At 35.6% G+C, this 17,196-nt stretch overlaps 1 long non-coding RNA gene across 1 annotated transcript in view; it reads right to left on the bottom strand.

The window, feature by feature from the left end:
- The window catches only part of LOC148128152 (uncharacterized), a 60,040-nt gene that overhangs the window by 17,864 nt on the left and 24,980 nt on the right, over nucleotides 1-17,196 (bottom strand). Inside the window, exon 3 of the long non-coding RNA XR_015741379.1 lies at nucleotides 1,056-1,149. This is a non-coding gene — a long non-coding RNA (uncharacterized LOC148128152). The remainder of the gene's footprint in view (nucleotides 1-1,055; nucleotides 1,150-17,196) is intronic.

The following is a 17,196-nucleotide window of genomic DNA, read 5'->3' on the forward strand; positions in this document are numbered from 1 at the left end:
GTCTGAAACTAGATTACAATGCTGTGTATCAGTAGCAGCAAAGAGGAATATTGTCAGGTAAATGTTTTTAGGAATACAGTTTGTGGTTTTATATACAGATATCAGAAAGTATGTCTCTTTGCTGATACACAATCAGCCTCCAGGAAATGATGCTTGTATATTAAATGACTCAGAGTGAAAGCAAATTGATACAAATAATAAAAAGCAGAGCTTGCTACTGTATAAAACATTGACATCAACAGGGTTGATACTGGTTCCAAGTGACAAAGATTTAACAGGGTCTAAATTTCTCAAACATGTGTAATTTGCGGAACTAAGGAGACCCACAGTAGACTGTGATGCTGAGGAATACCACTCTGACAAAATGTGAGAAATTCTGCTAGATTATTTCCAGTTTTGAGAATGTTGTGCTTTGCAGTCTTTTAATTATTTACTGCACAGGCACTTTCTCATGGGGATGGACTTTGTTTACATTCTTCTCTTCCAGGGTGGGCTCTTCAGCCAAAACAACTATCAGTCAGCAAAAGGGAAAAAGCCCATAGCCTGTCCTTGACATGCCCAGTTGGGGCAGGGGAGGAGCACAGCTGGGGAATGAAACCATTTCCTCTGATTTTGTTCTGCAATGAGCTGCTAAACATGAGCCACCAATAGCAGCCAAGCTAGGACAGAACTGCACTCTGTGAAAACACAGTGTCCTGCCATCTTTAAGAAAATATGACTATGACTTCCTGCAGAGTGAATTAAAAAGGACGTGACCTCTGGCTGTTCATTCTATGGGTAGGAGTAATGCCAAAAATATCCTTGGAGCTTGATTTAAAAATAAAACCTAAAGCTAAAGATGTAATTAATGTCTAAAAACATCATATATACTCACACAAATACATGCCTACACACATATCACATTCTTCCCTTTCAGGATAAGCAATATTATGAATGTGTACTAATGAGCCAAATAAATTAAAGACAAGATAGGAATCCAAATTAAAACATCTCAGACAGATGGACATCCAAGTGTCTGTTTGGATTCGCCCACTAAAAAGCACCCCACTGCTTACCGGCTCTATGCTCAAGCTGCCTCTTCTAGTAGGAAGTTTCATTTTGACATCTGCCTTTCTGTGATTTAAATTCATTATTTTGTAGTCTTGTACTCTGGAATGATAGAAAACAAGTCTTGACCTTCTGTGTGATATCTTTTTAGGCATTTTTTCTCAAGGATAACTTTTTCCAATCACTTCAAATTCTTCCTTTAGGGTTTAATTTTTAACCCTGTAAGTATCATTACTGATCATTTCTGAATATATTTCAATTTGTGTGGCTCCTTTTTAAAACATGTTTGGAACTGGACAAAATGCGTGGAGTTTGACCAACATAGATATAAATGGAACTATTTCTTCCAGAATGTTGGAAATTAATCTTAATGTAGATTATAACTGTGTTTCGTTTTTTCCCCTCCACTTTATACTGTTGACTCATACTCAATATGCAATCAACCAGTATTCCAATATATTTTCCACAAACATTATTACTAAGCTATGCTAGACCTGTGCATTTGATTTCCATTTCTAAACAAACTTTCATTCTGTTATTTTTAGTCCACTTTCTTAATTAAAAAAAGTTGTTTTGAATGTTATTTCCAGTCTTTAGAACACCAAACAATTCATCTATCTGACATTAGTTATTCCATCCAATTTTTGCCACCTGCAGATTTGATAAGCAATTTTTCACCTCTTAAATCATTCATAAAAACATTGGAGAATACAAGATTAATCTTGTGGATTTCACTTAATCCTTCAGATTTAAGAGGAATCATTGATGAACATGACTTTTGAGCTTCTAATTGTCAAGAATTCTAGTAATGTTCTATCTTGTTTATAAGAGTGTAATGCTTTGCTGAAATACTAATAGTTTATTCAAGGTATACCCTGCCCAGCTTTCAGAGATTGGGTGGTTTGTCTTAAAATTAAGACAAGTTACTTTTACACCATCCCCACAATCTACTAATCCCCCAAGTGAGACCAGGTGAACTTGTCAAGACCTGATGCTTACTTTTGATAATTGCACAAAAATGGTTTGATTATCTGATATAGAATCTTTCCAGATCTCGATGCCAAACTGACTGCTGTAATTTCATGGATTCTCTGTCTCCACTTTTTGAAAATAGGCACATTTGTCTTCTTTCAGTAGTAGGTACCTTACACATTCCACAAAAATAATGTAATAAATTTCAGTTAGACCATCAGTAAATTTCTTTAGCACCCTAGATTCCAACCTAGATCTGGATATTCAAAATAATATGCTATGTGACCAATATTTCTATTAAATTCATGTTTCAATTCTACCCTTGTTTTTCCCAATTTCCTGGTGAAATACTTTTTTTGTTGGAAACCCTGAAACAGAAGAGTGGCTGAGTACTTTGGTTTTCTTTTGTTAACTGCTAGAATTTTGTTCTGAGAATTTTGAGCAACTGATATACTAATACTTTTCCGAGGCATTCTTTTTTTGGTCAATTTTTTTATTTTTTTAACAACAAACATAAACAAACACAAACATAAAACAAATGAAACCATCTTTCCATTGTACAGTGTGTCAGTTGGTACATATCTTCTGTACACAATATCAACAGTCTTTCCCCTCTACATTTAAATTATAATTCATATTATATCAGCTATGCCTATTATATTATATTGTTATTAACACCTTATCAGACTTTAATTATAAATTCACATCATTCTTTTTGAGCAAATCCCAACTATTACATGACCTAATATGTAATATCATTTGTTTCATTATAATCAATTATAACATATCATTACCTTATCTTGTCATTACTATTATGTCATATGTATATTATAATATATTTTATTTCCCTATTTTCTTATCTAGCCATTGATAAAATAAATCCCAGATTTTATAATATTCTTTATCTTCTTGTTTTCTGAGGCATTCTTGATGCTCTGAGCTTGCTTATTTTCTTGCAGAGATTTCATTACCCTAACATCATTGGTGCTAGTAATGAGTGCTATTTGCTGTCAGTTTATATTCTAGTTATTTGCCTGTCTGTGTAGGTGGGGATGGTCTTAGGGATTCTTTGGTTGGGCTGTTTACTGACAGCTCTTTGGCAGTTTCTTGATTGGGGTATTGCTTACTTGATTGTTGGTCTGAAGTTAACCTTGGAGTTAATCTATGCTGATTATTGGTGGAGAGGTGCTGAAGTCTTTTTCTCTTTTGGGCTGCTTGTACATAGTCTACAGATGTTGTCAATGTCTACGTGTCTATTGATAGCTGATTTGTTAGAGTGCCATCAGAATCCCATAGAATTTCTAGAGGCTTCTAGAAATTCTCTGGCATTTTTGGACTTCACCTGCTCTGTCACATTTTCCCAATTGAAACTATGGTTAAATCTGTCTCTATGTTATGAAATTAAAGAAGTTTTGTCATGTCTTCAGACTGGCAGTTGGTGTTCATGGAAGCATTCTGCCAGTCTTCTGCTCCTTTTCTTTTGCTTTTGGAAACATCTTTCAGATCTTCTTGAAATCACTTTTTTTAAGTCACTGATTTTAATTTACCTATGTGCTCTTACCATAGCACCACTTGGATTTTGAAGCCTACTGCAACTTCTATATTACTATTGCATCTGTTTCTTTTGAAGAAATAATATTTCTCAGTTGCTATATTCCAATTATGGGAGTTATGTCACCAGGTCTCTATTATGTCTATTAATTTGTATATATCTTCCTGTATTCATAAATCAAGATACTGGTGATTTTATTTCTTTTTCATACTTTCATATTTCTTTTTTCATGCATTTTTGTATAGACAATAAGGGCCATGTGCCAATGTTCTTTATGTTTTTTCATTGTTTCACAAGACTCATTATAAAAACATTTTTGCCTTTTCCTATAATGTACAAGCCCCTTGTGCTGTCCAGACAGTATATAGTTAATTGGGAATTGGGATAGTTAATTGGGAATTGGGAGATGTCCCCTTAAGGGAATCCATCATGGGAAATGTAGTTCATGTCATGTGGTCACATCTGTAATCCTGATTGGTCACTGAACTGACCCTTGGTTGGGTTGGGGGAGTTTCCTTTACTCTTGCTCAGACCCCAGCATTGTGCGGGTGTCTCATCCTTTGGTCCATCATTATGGGATGAAGATAACTGTATTTTTACTTTTCTATCTTTTAACTGCTGGCTAGAACACTCCCATATAAGATTGTTACTTCAGAGTTTTGCTTCCAGCACCTATAGGATTCAGATGAAAGCCTTTCTGATCAGGCTTGTCATGTTCAGGCAAACCATAATTTTATAAGATCTTGTGAAGTGCAGCTATTCTTGTGACAATGGCCTATTATCCAGATAACCCTGCCCATGGTCATTTGCAGGGTTCTCTTTATTTTTCTCATTGTCTTGAATGGATGTAAGGATAGATAAAAACACCAGTTGAGCCTACAGAGATTTCAGTTTGCTTCTGAGACTCCAGAAGAAGAAGAAGAAGAAGAAGAAGAAGAAGAAGAAGAAGAAGAAGAAGAAGAAGAAGAAGAAGAAGAAGAAGAAGAAGAAGAAGAAGAAGAAGAAGAAGAAGAAGAAGAAGAAGAAGAAGAAGAAGAAGAAGAAGAAGAAGAAGAAGAAGAAGAAAAAACGTGATGGAACAGGAGACAGAGTGATGGATCTCACTCTGTCTCCTGGTGAGTTCAACATCTATGCAGTTATTTCCAGGATCATTTGTCCCTGTATGAATTAATAAAAAGGGATATTTGATAAGTAGATTTAGATACATTTTCAACGGTTTTGTTTACTTCATCTTGTGAAGTATACAATGGCAAATTGTACACTTCACAAGATGAGTCCTATTGTTATGTTTATTTTATTTCTTCATACTAGTGAATGACCAGTTAATACACCACTTCCCTTCATCTTCTTGCAAGGAATAACTATAATCTCTTTGCCTTTTAGAGATCTACCACTCTGTCTCCTCTTCCATCATGCTCCTTCTTCTGCGGTCTCAGAATCAATTTCCTTTTTTGAAGAATCAAGACTATTTCTGAATTTCAGAGATACTTTATCATATTCTGCATTTCCTGCTGCTGGATGTCAGTCTTGCCCATTGGGTCTATTCTTTCATTGGATTGTTTTTCTTACAGAAATTTGTTTTTTGTTTCATTTTTAAGCACATGGCACTTAGATTAGAGGAATCTTCACCAATTTACATGATTGGAAGTACAATAACTTGCTTCTCCAGGTCTCTGATAACTGCTGTCAGGTTGCACTTGCTGCAAATATATGCGTATATGTTCTGAAGCAGGAACATAGGTATGCAATAACTACTGTAAATCATAAAGCAAACTCTAATCCATTCTTTCCATTTTTGCTGCTGAAGGTACTGTTGGAAGAGTGGATCCATTCTCATTCTGAATCAACGCTCCTGCTCATAGATTAGCCATGATTGGTTTAGGTGGAATATAGGCGACGGTCTCTCAGTGTTAGCATTACTCTTCCTTAAATCTCTAGATGGCTGAAAACTGGGTACCATAGGAGAAGCAAAGCCTGGGGGTGGAGACAAGAGAGGAATCAGTCTGAACTCATTACATTGCTACAAGCAATCCAAGTCCACCATTCCTTGAATTCTGTTAACTCTTATCTAGCACCAACTTAGTGCTGGCCATTAGTTGACTTGATTCTTGTGCATAAGTATGAGCAATTCATCCTCTTAACTGGAACTTAATGTGTGGTTCTGATTCTTCATACCTTATACAAACTCCAGGGCACATAAATGAGCAATCATTATACCCATTTTTAGAGCACTCCAAATTCAATAAGCAATGTAAGAATACCATTTCACTTTAGTTTAAGACAGCAGTAGCCAAATCCAAACCTATTTCAGCAGTCCTTTTCCTGTGGCAGCAGCCAATTAAGAATTCAGGATTTCAGACTTGCTTTATTCCAAATGAGTTTTAAATAGAAAATAAAAATGTTCTGTTTCAATAGACCTTGTATAGATGCAACATTGTTCTGACATAGATTTTATGAATATTCTGCTTTATTCAGCAGTTTTATTACATTATTTATTCAAATATAGTAAATTAATTTAAACCATGCTTTATTTCTCCTTGATAGTTTATATGAAGTACTTCTTGAGAGTTGGAGTCCATATTTCAACTTTAGCTAGAACAGTAAAGCAAAAATTTTAGTAGCTTCTGTAAACTACTAAAGCTTGAACTTACAGAGATCCAGCTTCTTTTGGTGCTATTTATTTAATAGTTTTATTTTCCCTGACATGTTTAATGTTGTACAGTTTATATAGCATTTTATATTTTTCTGTGTTATTTGCTTCCCTGGGAGTTTATTGACTTCAAGCTGTGGAAAATAGAGCAACTAAACAAACAAATCAAAGACTTAAAAATCTTAAGATGGGAAAAATTACAGGTGATGAAATGTTGACCTGTATTAAATGGGTGACCTTAAGTTTTAGCCAGTCATACTGGAAGCATACAGTTGAGTGAATAAATCGCTGCTCATTGGTTGTGATTAACAGAGGCTGTCTTATCTTTGAGAACTTAATGGAAATAGAAGCATAGTGCTTCTTCCATGATGGACCTATATTAGCTCTCATGTACTGGATTTTTGTTTTGTTCTACAGTGGGTGAGATGTGTTTAATTTATTGTAGGAAACTCGTAAATATGCAGGATCTTTTAAGGGCCTGTTACAATAGATGTGAAGCACTTATTTAATCTCATTGAAGGGAGATGAGATTTACTAGCTGAGCCAGACATGATTTTTGTTCAGGAGTCATACTGGAGTACATCGAAGCTTAAAGGGCTTTTTAGAGAAACTGAGGCGAAACAAAAGAAGTAAATTTTGAGAAAGGACTTTGTCAAGAAGGTTTAGATGTTAAGCAGAAAGAAAAAGCATGGTAACTTGATTAAAATAAATGTTAGGGTTTTGCCAAAGTGCTGCCAATCCTGCAAGACATGCTAATGAAGCATTTTAAATGCAAGCTCTGGGTAGAGAAAAAGGGCAATTTTGCAACAACAGGGTTAGGAAATCAAAAAAGGTATGTGACAAAACAGGAGAAAAATGACAAAGGATGGTTGTAAGATCCTTTTCCTCTGGCTCTGAACATGTTTTAGGTGTACTGTTAGTTGCGTTGTATGACCTAGATTGCTTCCTGATTAAGAACTGATGACCAGAAGCAAACGTGTTGGCCATGGAGATGTTATATGGAGAGAAGAGGGAGAAAAAAAAAAAGAAAGTTAGTTCCCTATAGTGACAGCAGAGCACAGTTTGAATGAACTTAACCTGGGCTTCCGGGGGTATACAATATGTTTTTAAGCTCAGGGGCCTAGCACTTGAGCTCAAATGGAATCTTGTCTTTCAGGAACAATTAAAACAAAAGCAAGGAAAAGAGGGTGGGGGGGGGGTAGGGTTGCCAACCATCTGTGACCCATCAACCTGCCACTATACAGGCTGCCTCCTTTGAGATTTAATTTATTCATTTTCTTCTAGATTGTGCCCCAATTGACCTTGTCAGTGTATAAGCTTCCCCCTCCCCCCAAACTCAAATGTATTAAATATATATAATTTTTAACTACAGGCATGGTTATAGCTTGCCTGGTCCCAATATTATAGAACCTGGTCTATTATCTCAGATGTGTATATTGCTGGTGAAGTTGTGAATGGAAAACAAAAGCTATTAATACAGCTGGAACTGGTTTCGAAGCGGGTCATCCTGCTAACTACCTCATGTTTCAATTCTCCCCGTGCATGAAGAAGTCAAGTCACATGGGGGCTTTGTGAATAAAACCTTGGATGGTGTGCTTTGTTCTACCTGCCCCTATGGCTTTCTAAGACCTCCCCAGTTATGAGAATTGGGACTGAACTCATCTCTTTAATTTTAATGGGACTTCATTTAGGTATGGATGTATGGATAATGCATGCATGCATTACATTCAAGGCAGAGTATATGCTTCTTGCCTACACCCTTTTTAAACTCACAACCCTCAGGGATAATTTGGAATGAACTTCTCTCAGCTTTCTTGCTTCTCTACTTCACCAGTGTTGCTACTAGCTAAATAAAATTTACTTAATTGCCTTATGGTTGTCACTTTGGCATCCACACACAATTAACCTGTGGATTCATTACCACAGGACATAGTGACAGTTATTACACTAGTGAGCTATAAAGGAAGAGTGGGTAAGTTCACGGACAAAAGGTCTTTCAAGGGCCATCAATCTTGAGGGCTTCATGTTGTCTCTGGGTTGAGGTTAGCTTGGTTTCAAATACCAGTTTCAAGGAACAACACTTACAAAAGGGTTTTGCTCTGTCTCTTGCTTACGAGCACCTCAGAGACATCTGGTTGGCATTTATAAAAAAATCATGGTAGTCTAGCAAGGCTACTCTCATGTTCTTACACCTGTGGAAAATTAACATGAGAGTGCATAGCTTTCTAAAGGGCAGATAAATTATGAGCTGAATCTGGATTGCCCCACAAATGGTTGGAATTTCCAGATCTGAAATTTTAATTTTAGCTTCCTTTCATCTAAAAACTGCATTCAGCTGCATTTCCTATAGTTGGCTTTCATACTGGTTATGGCCTATAGCTGTTTTATTATGTCAGACATTATCCTTTAAAAAGGTTTATGATGGCACATGCTTGCTCTGTTTATACACGTTACAGAATGTATATGGTATGTGGCTATAATTAGCTTTTCCTTGCTATAGCAATATTTCTTCCTTGAGTTTAAAAAAATGGCACGTTGCAGGAGGTTAAAAACAAAGAAATGGAAACTAGATGGCAGTAAAGTCTCTCCTTGATCAGCCTTGGTGATGACTCATGCTTTTGAAAGGAATTTCAAAGGCTATATAACTTTGCATAAATTTTGCATGAGGACTTATGCACTTTAAAAAAAAAGTCAGAGGACCAAAAGTTCATGTTGATTTATTTACTTAGACAAAATCTTACAAAGAGTTCTCCTTCGACAAACTGCAAGAAGGAGTAATAGGATCGGAAATGCAAATCCCAAGAGAATGAAGAAATATAGCTAGAATAATTTAAACAAAACCTCTGAATGCTTAAAACAGTAAGGATTTATTTTCAGCACCCCAGGGGAAGGGAATGGCCCTTCCAGATGAGAATAGGAATATAGAGTTTGAGGGGTTGCATACCTCTGGGTTAACTGTACTATATTTGTTTTATGAAATCCTGGGTCATCAAGTGGCCATTTTGAGAGGAGGAATTGTTACTTGGAACATTTCCATTAGTGCTTCTGTATATTTCAGGAAAATATAGGAACCCTTCTCCAGCAGTCACTAACAGATCAAATTGATCACATTTTTCTCACCAATTCCAAAGAGGGAGGGTATTACAAGAAACATTTCACAAGAAGAGTTCTCCACTCCTCTACTCATTGCAGAATACCTTATGCCACCAGACTTGAAATTCTAAACCTAGAAAACCTAGAACTACGCTGCCTTTGGTCTGATCTAAGTATAGTATATAAAATCAAATATTGCAATGAATACTTCAGCTTCAACCATAACAATACAAGAGCACACAATAGATACAAACTCAAGGTAAACTGCACTAAACTTGATTGCAGGAAATATGACTTCAGCAACAGAGTGGTCAATGTCTGGAATACTCTACCTGACTCTGTGGTTTCTTCCCCCAACCCCAAAAACTTTAGCCTTAGACTGTCTACTATTGACCTCACCACTTTCCTAAGAGGTCTGTAGGGGGCGTGCATAAGTGCACCAACGTGCCTACCATCCCTGTCCTATTGTTTCTTTTTATTTTTCTTATATGTATCAATTTCATGTATTCATAACTATGTTTATACTTATACCTATTATCTTGTAAGCAATTGACAAATCAATCAATCAAACAAACAAACAAACAAAACAAAATAAAATAAAATAAAATAAAATATGATAGAATGAAAGTCGTTCGGTTACAATAACTTTTGGATAGTTTATCTTCACATTGTTAAATAGGCATTCCAACAGTTTGTTAAACTTCTTTCTTTTGTTTGGAAGACTGTTTAATAGGTATAGAGTGGAGAAATACTGCATTGTCTATTTGATATGATCTTATTATAGGTCAGATGAGTCCCTCCTGGACATACTAGAGATATGTAGCTATCAGAATTAGAACAGATGTTGCATTATGAAAGGTCTCCAAAGTGGGGTTTAACCCAGAGTTTTCTTATTTAGAATAACACATACTGAATGTTTTTTTTTAAAGGAGAGTATTTAATGTTTGAACACAATGGATGCCCTTTGAAGGCATTTGGATAACATAGTGGGGGCCCTTGGTTCTGTCTCCTCTGTTTCCTTTATTGGAGCTATGTATGTATAGTATCATCATCATCAGTTATGTCATTATGACATACCCATATCATATGGAATTTATCAAGATCCATATGAATGCTCATCCTCCCATAGTATAGATATCATAATCTATCAAAATTCCCGGATACATCACATTGGGCCAACAAGGCAGTTGCAATACAAATGAATAGAGCAATACCCCCTACCAGTTTGAGGAGGAAAGTAAAACACGTTGAGACTACAATTACAAAGTTATTACCTTAACCTGTTGCACTTTAAAATTTACTACTTTCATAGCAGGCAATACTGCAATATGAAAAAATTAAAATAATGGAAATTGGTAAATGCATACCCCTCTTTTCTGCAGGGATATCCACATGAGTACTTTAACAACTAAAGTGCAAAGAAGGTCGGTTTTAGAAGGCTATGGAAGTGCTTATGTAAAAGGAGCTCCTGGACTAACCCATTGCTACCAGTAATTTTTGCACTAGCAAGAAACAGAATCAGTAGGGTCATACTGGGTGGGAAATTTATAATAAAGTTTCCAGAAATATAAATTCAGACTTGAGCATGCCACCCATGGGAAAATGGAGACTTAAGAGATGTTAAAGAGATCTCATAGAGACATAAATGCAGGGAGATGGTATAATCTCTCATGCCTTTTGTATTTGTGTTATGAATTACTCACAAATACATAAAGGGCAAAATGGTTGTCATGATATCACAACACATTTAGCCACTTTAATGAAACCTTCAGTTGCTGTGGACACCCATGAATGTGTAAAGTTGCAAATTTGACTTATGTAGCAAAGAAGTCACAGCTTTCAGCTAAATGGTTGAATTCATCACTTGGATGAATTCATCACTTGCTTTCTGTCTTGATTAGTAGACAATAGCCAATACTTGATTTATGAAGAAATATGCACATTTTATACAAGCATGCTCAATGGTTGAAAAACAGCACAACTGCACAATAAGCAAATATGCAAAATCCGGACAAACATTTTCTTTTGTATAAAACAGAAATGCATAGCATTGCTGTACTATTTATCTATGCCGCTTAATCAGGGAGAAATCCTACCCACACTTTTACAATCAAAGAATGGAGTAATAAATAGTTTACCAATACTTTATATCACCCAATGATACCCTTAAACCCTCTGACATATGCTAGCTGTAATCAACCTATATTGCTTAATGGCAGGGGCAATTTCAAAATGGCCTGCAATTTATGATGGTATCTAATCTCCTTCACAACCTGTGATTCTGGTTTCACTTTCCTTTGAAATAATTGCAAGGTCACCTTTGATATTATTATTATGTATGGTTCAAATTCATCAGTCCCAACATTCTGCTTTCAGTTTTGCAGAATCTTGGCCCTGGACTTGAATGCAAAGCAACATCAGCAGCAGACTGACAGTTTTTCAACAAACACAGATTTTATTTTATTTTTAAATCCAATCCTAGTATTACTTCCAAAATTTAAAAAGCTACTTGACTAAAACACAATAATAATGTTTTGAGATATTGAAGAAAAAAGGGAGATGTAATAGTTAATAAATATAAATTAGCAGCCATTGAGTTGAAACCAGTTGGTGATATGTGTTCCCCATATAATCATGAGATACATTAATAATTATGGAAATGTGAATAAGTTTTAACAATCAAATGATTAAATGAGGGGGCATGTTGGCTCAGTGGTAAAAGTACTGAGCTTGTCAGCTTAAAAGCTGACAGATTAGGCTCAAGATCCAGTGATGGGGTAAACTCCTGTTACTTGCCCCAGTTCCTACCTAGCATACCAATGCGACTAGATAAATGGGTACACTTCCGTCGGAAGGTAACAGCATTCCATGCACTTCAGCATATAATCATGCTGGCCACATGATCACAGAAGGGTTTTGGGGCAATGCTGGCTCCCTCAGCTAAGAAACAGAGATGAGCACCACTCCATGGGGTTGAACACAACTGGATAAGGAAACATTTACTTTTATCCTTCCCTTTATGATTAAATGGGCAAAAAAATAATATTATATTGGAGCAATGGGAAATACTGTATGTGGACTAATGGATTAAAAATCTCACTGAATAAATTTTTGAAAGGGTTTTTTAAAAAAATAAAATGATGTATAAGGGAATATCAACTAAATGTTGGAAATGTAATAAATGTGAAGGTTTCTTTTATCATCATTGGTGAAGATGTAATAATGCCAAGAGGCATTGGGATTAGGTTGTGACCTGATTAGAAAAATATCAAAAATGGATCTAAAATTTTCTTTTAGATATCATAGATAAGCAACTTGAAAGAAGACATCTGACTTTGTTTTTACATGTGACAATGGTGGTGAGACTTTTATATGCACAGAGATGGAAAGATACACAAAAATTCACAAAAAGTCCCACAATTGAAGAGTAGATCGTGAAATTGTTAGAAGTGACAGAGGTGGCTAAATTGACTACTTTGATGAAAGTTAAACTTTATCTACTTTTGTTTTTACTTGGAGACCATTTTTGGATGTCTTGCTTAAGAAAAATACAATTGAAATTTTGATTTTAGGATTTGATGATTAGATTTGGTATGAATAGAGAAATATTGTGCATTTTAATTGTCATTACTATATATGTATTTTGCATATTTTTAAAGTTTATATTTCAGCTTAGAATAAGTTGTCATTTTGTTATATAGTTTAGTGTTTTGGGTATTGTTTAGTTGATTGTTGTTTATATCATATTTGTGTTTTAATTTAGAGTAAGAAATTTTATTATATATTTGTGTCTGTACTGAAGAAAATTGGAAGTCACTTTTTTGTATCTTTTTCTCCCTTTTTTGTTGTCATTTTTTAAACTTTCTTCCCTTTTGATTCCCTTCCCATTTTTAAACCTTTTCTTTTTTGTTCTTTTGTATTTTATCTTTCTTTAAAACTTAATATTTTTTAAAAAAGAAAGTGTGAATAAGATTGTCAGGACCTAACTATCTTTCTAAAAGTTTCTGCAGAAATTGGGTATGGCCAGTCTAGAGAAAAGAAGGACCAGGGGTGACATGATAACAGTATTCCAGTATTTGAGGAGCTGTCACAGAGAGGAGGGGGACAACCTATTTTCCAAAGCATGTGAAGGCAAGGAAAGAAACAATGGAGGGAAATTAATCAAGGAGAGACGCAACTTGGAATTAAGGAGAAATTTCCTAACAGTAAGGACAATTAACCAGTGGAACAGCTTCCCTTCAGAAGTTACATCACTGGAGGGGTTTTAAGAAAAGATTGGACAACCACCTATCTGAATTGGATAGGATCGCCGCCTTGATCAGGGGCTGGATCAGAAGACCTACAAGGTCCCTTCCAGGTCTATTCTGATTGACAGAAGGAAAAGTCATTTTTATTCCTTGTGTATTTTAAATACACAATTTTAAAAATTTAATGTGATTGATCAAAAGTTAACCTTATTGAAAAGCCATACCAGATGCTCATATAAACTCACATTCACTTATTATTTAGTATATAATTATTTTTATTATTCAATGTCTATGGAGATTCTCAGTCATCCAGGTCATATTGTCCTAAAGGTACTTTTTTCAAGAGACAAGTGGACTTTGTTTTTCTTTGAAGATGTCTCGCTTCTCATCCAAGAAGCTTTTTCAGCTATGACTGGATGGAGGGGAGTGGAAACTGACGTACTCCTCCATTTGTGGAAAGAGACCTATCTACAGAGTAAGACTATTGTAGAGATTCCAACCTCTTTTGACACTGACAACTTCAAGTTCTATCATCATCAGCTTCAGATGGATGATGATGATGATCATATTGATGATAATATCCATTCATTTGTGTTTGACTCTTGGCGATTCTGTGGGCCAGGTCCATCCATGTCTTCCGATCTTGCACTACTTCTTTGAGTTTTTATATGCTCTGGGCGGTACCAGCTTTGATGGTGTCTATCATATCTTTGGCTGCTTAGTTTGCTTTTACCTCAAACCTTCCGTTGGGATAGCAAGCAAAATGATATGTCTCAAGATATACCTCAAGGTGGTTTAGGTGAGATGATAAATCTACTAGACCACAATCTTATTATCATGATATACTCTGTAAAAGGAATTGCAGGACATTTTTAAAATACAGGAAATAAAGACAATTGATTGAAAGAAAACATCATTCACTTTCCAGTTGAACCTCTGCTACAATGGATTTTTCTTAAATTCTGATCTATTGTACTTATGTTTTATTCATTTCAAAATGGGGAGTTAAACATATAGTTAAATTTTTCCTATTAAACTAGGCTCATGAGCCATGCCAACTAAATAATACTTGCAAATCATGCCAACTAAATATTCACAAATATATATTGCTTTGTGAGCATAATTTAGTTGGCATGAATGTACATATATAATCTCTAATAATATGATCTTTAATGAGTACACATATAATCTCTTCTTAGAAGTAGAATCTACATTATGTGAACTTGCCTACATATTATTGCTTCCTTCTTCAATGCATTTCCAGCAGACCTTTGATTCATAGATGCATTTACAGCCTTTGTGAGACCTTTGTATGGCTTGGTATTTAATATCATAGGCTGAAAGCCTGAAACCTCTTATTTTCTCCTGTTGCGCTGAAATCCGAGGCCATAATTTTTAAGCAGGAAGCTTTTCTTAAATGACAGGAGGAAAATCACACTTGTAGAACCAGATTGCTTTATTTTATTATTTGCTCTTCCTAGATAGTTAGGTTTTGCTTTTCAAACCACCACCACTAGAAAAGATGTAGGGTGGACACAGAAAGAAGGAGAAACAGACGTACACATTTTATCTTTACAAACCTTCTGTCTGGGTGAATGGCTAAGTCCTAAAGAAGCAACCTGGACTGCATAAGTAGGAGGATAGAATATCAGCAAAAGAAAGAGATATTATTACTCAGTGTGATATTGGTTGGGCCCCATCTGGAGTGATTTGGTGCGATCCCCATGGAAAACCTGTTAAAAGAACTTTGAAGTCCTTTGGGACAGGTGCTTAGGGTAAAATTGCAATGGCCCTTCTGAAAACCTTATCCTCTGAAAAGACTGTACAGAAGCACACGTTCAGGGATAAAGAAAAGGTAAATGGGGATGTATTGATAGATCTGTGGCTAGTTTGCAGTAGATACCTAAAAGTTGAATGTAAAAAGAAAGTAGGTCTACCATAACTGGCATTGTTCTTACATCTCAAGTTTAGTGAGTCTCATCTATAAAATAGAAAGCCTAATTTCTGAGAAGATCACTCATTTGGGAAGAGGAGAAATCTAGTCTTTATTTCCAAAATAATAATAAAAAGAATTTCAATATGTATATGTTATCCATCCTGGTTTCTGTGAAAAGAAAAGTAGACAAACTGACAAATAGTCTGAGCCAAAAATAAATGAACCATGATATGAATTTTGTTGATGTATTTAGATCTAAAAATGTGTCATTAATCAAACCTGTTAATTAACTCTCCTCAATCAAGTTCAAGATAATTAAATTGCCACAGTAAATAAATAACAGTATTTTTTTCAAAGTTGGAAACATATTTCATTATATAAAGTCCAGTTCCTGAAGTGTGGGCAAAACTGTACAAAGGGAGAAAATAAATTCACAAGTAAGCATAACCATTTCATACATATCTAAATGAGTAAAAAAGACATCACAGACATTGCCATGAAGTACAAATGAAGTATCAAGAATGAAGTACTTCACAACTCTCATTACAATTAAACACAATGATTTTTGAAATATCAAGTTCATATGCATTGGCCAGACACTGTGCCATTTAAAATGAATTATGGGAGATAGAGAGTATGATTATTGTGGCAGCTCTCATGTTATAACAATTCAGGTTAATATATGGAGCGATATGACATTTATTGAAATTGTATTTAGAAACTGTATCTCTGTCCATGATCAAAAATCAGAAATAAGTTTAATATTTAATTTATTTAAAAGAGTTATACGGCCTTCCATCATAACAGACACAACTCTGATGGGATTTCAGTTTTTACTTATACCTATTATCTGGTAAGCAATTGACGAAAATAAATAAATACAAATAAATAAATGTATGCATGGGATAGAAACTTTCACATGTTGCTCCCTATCCTGTGATAATGACATTTCCATCCTCCTTGCCCAAGCCAGGCAAAAAAAATGGAAAAACAAGTTTGTCTGATGATTCCCTCCAAGTTGAACTTCCAATGGTTGAATTAGGTTCCTCTCTTGTGGAAGTCATTCTTTTAATTTCCGGTGTTGAAACCATTTGGCAGATGTTGTGCTTTATTCAGTACTGAAGCAAGAATACACAGCATATCATACATAGGAAGTGCATGAAATATATGACTGTGACTGTAATCACTTCTGGTTTAGGGGAGTTGTTTCAGGACCAAATCTATTGTGTCCAAAGATTTTCTTCCTGGTTATTCCACTATTCCTTTGCTAATCATGGCCTTGCTCTCATGGGAGAAAAGTTCTTGTCGAAGCAATCATTGAGTATGTTTTTATCTAGAAAAAAATAATGTAAATTCCTGCCTATGATGTGCATTCTGTAAAATTAAAAATTCAAATAGTTATAGAGCAGTTATAGAGCTGGGGGCCAGATCCAGCCTGCAGGGTGCCTAGATCTGACCTACGGGGCCAGCATGGAAACAATGAAGGACCAGCCCATGGCACCTCTGCCAGCAAAAAGTTCATGGAGGCCATGTGCGGCCCTCGCAAGCTCCATTTTAGCCTCCAGAGGGTTGCAGGAGGTAGTCGCAGCTGGAAATAGAGCTCACAAGGACTGTTCCAAGCTCCATTTTTACTGGCAGAGGGTTTCAGGATGCCATTGCAGCCTGAAACGGAGCTTGGGAGCCATTTTTGCTGGCAGAG

This window comes from Pseudonaja textilis, chromosome 1 (genome assembly GCF_049901715.1).
Source record: "Pseudonaja textilis isolate UNSWEBS1 chromosome 1, rPseTex1.2, whole genome shotgun sequence".
Lineage (NCBI taxonomy): Eukaryota > Metazoa > Chordata > Lepidosauria > Squamata > Elapidae > Pseudonaja > Pseudonaja textilis.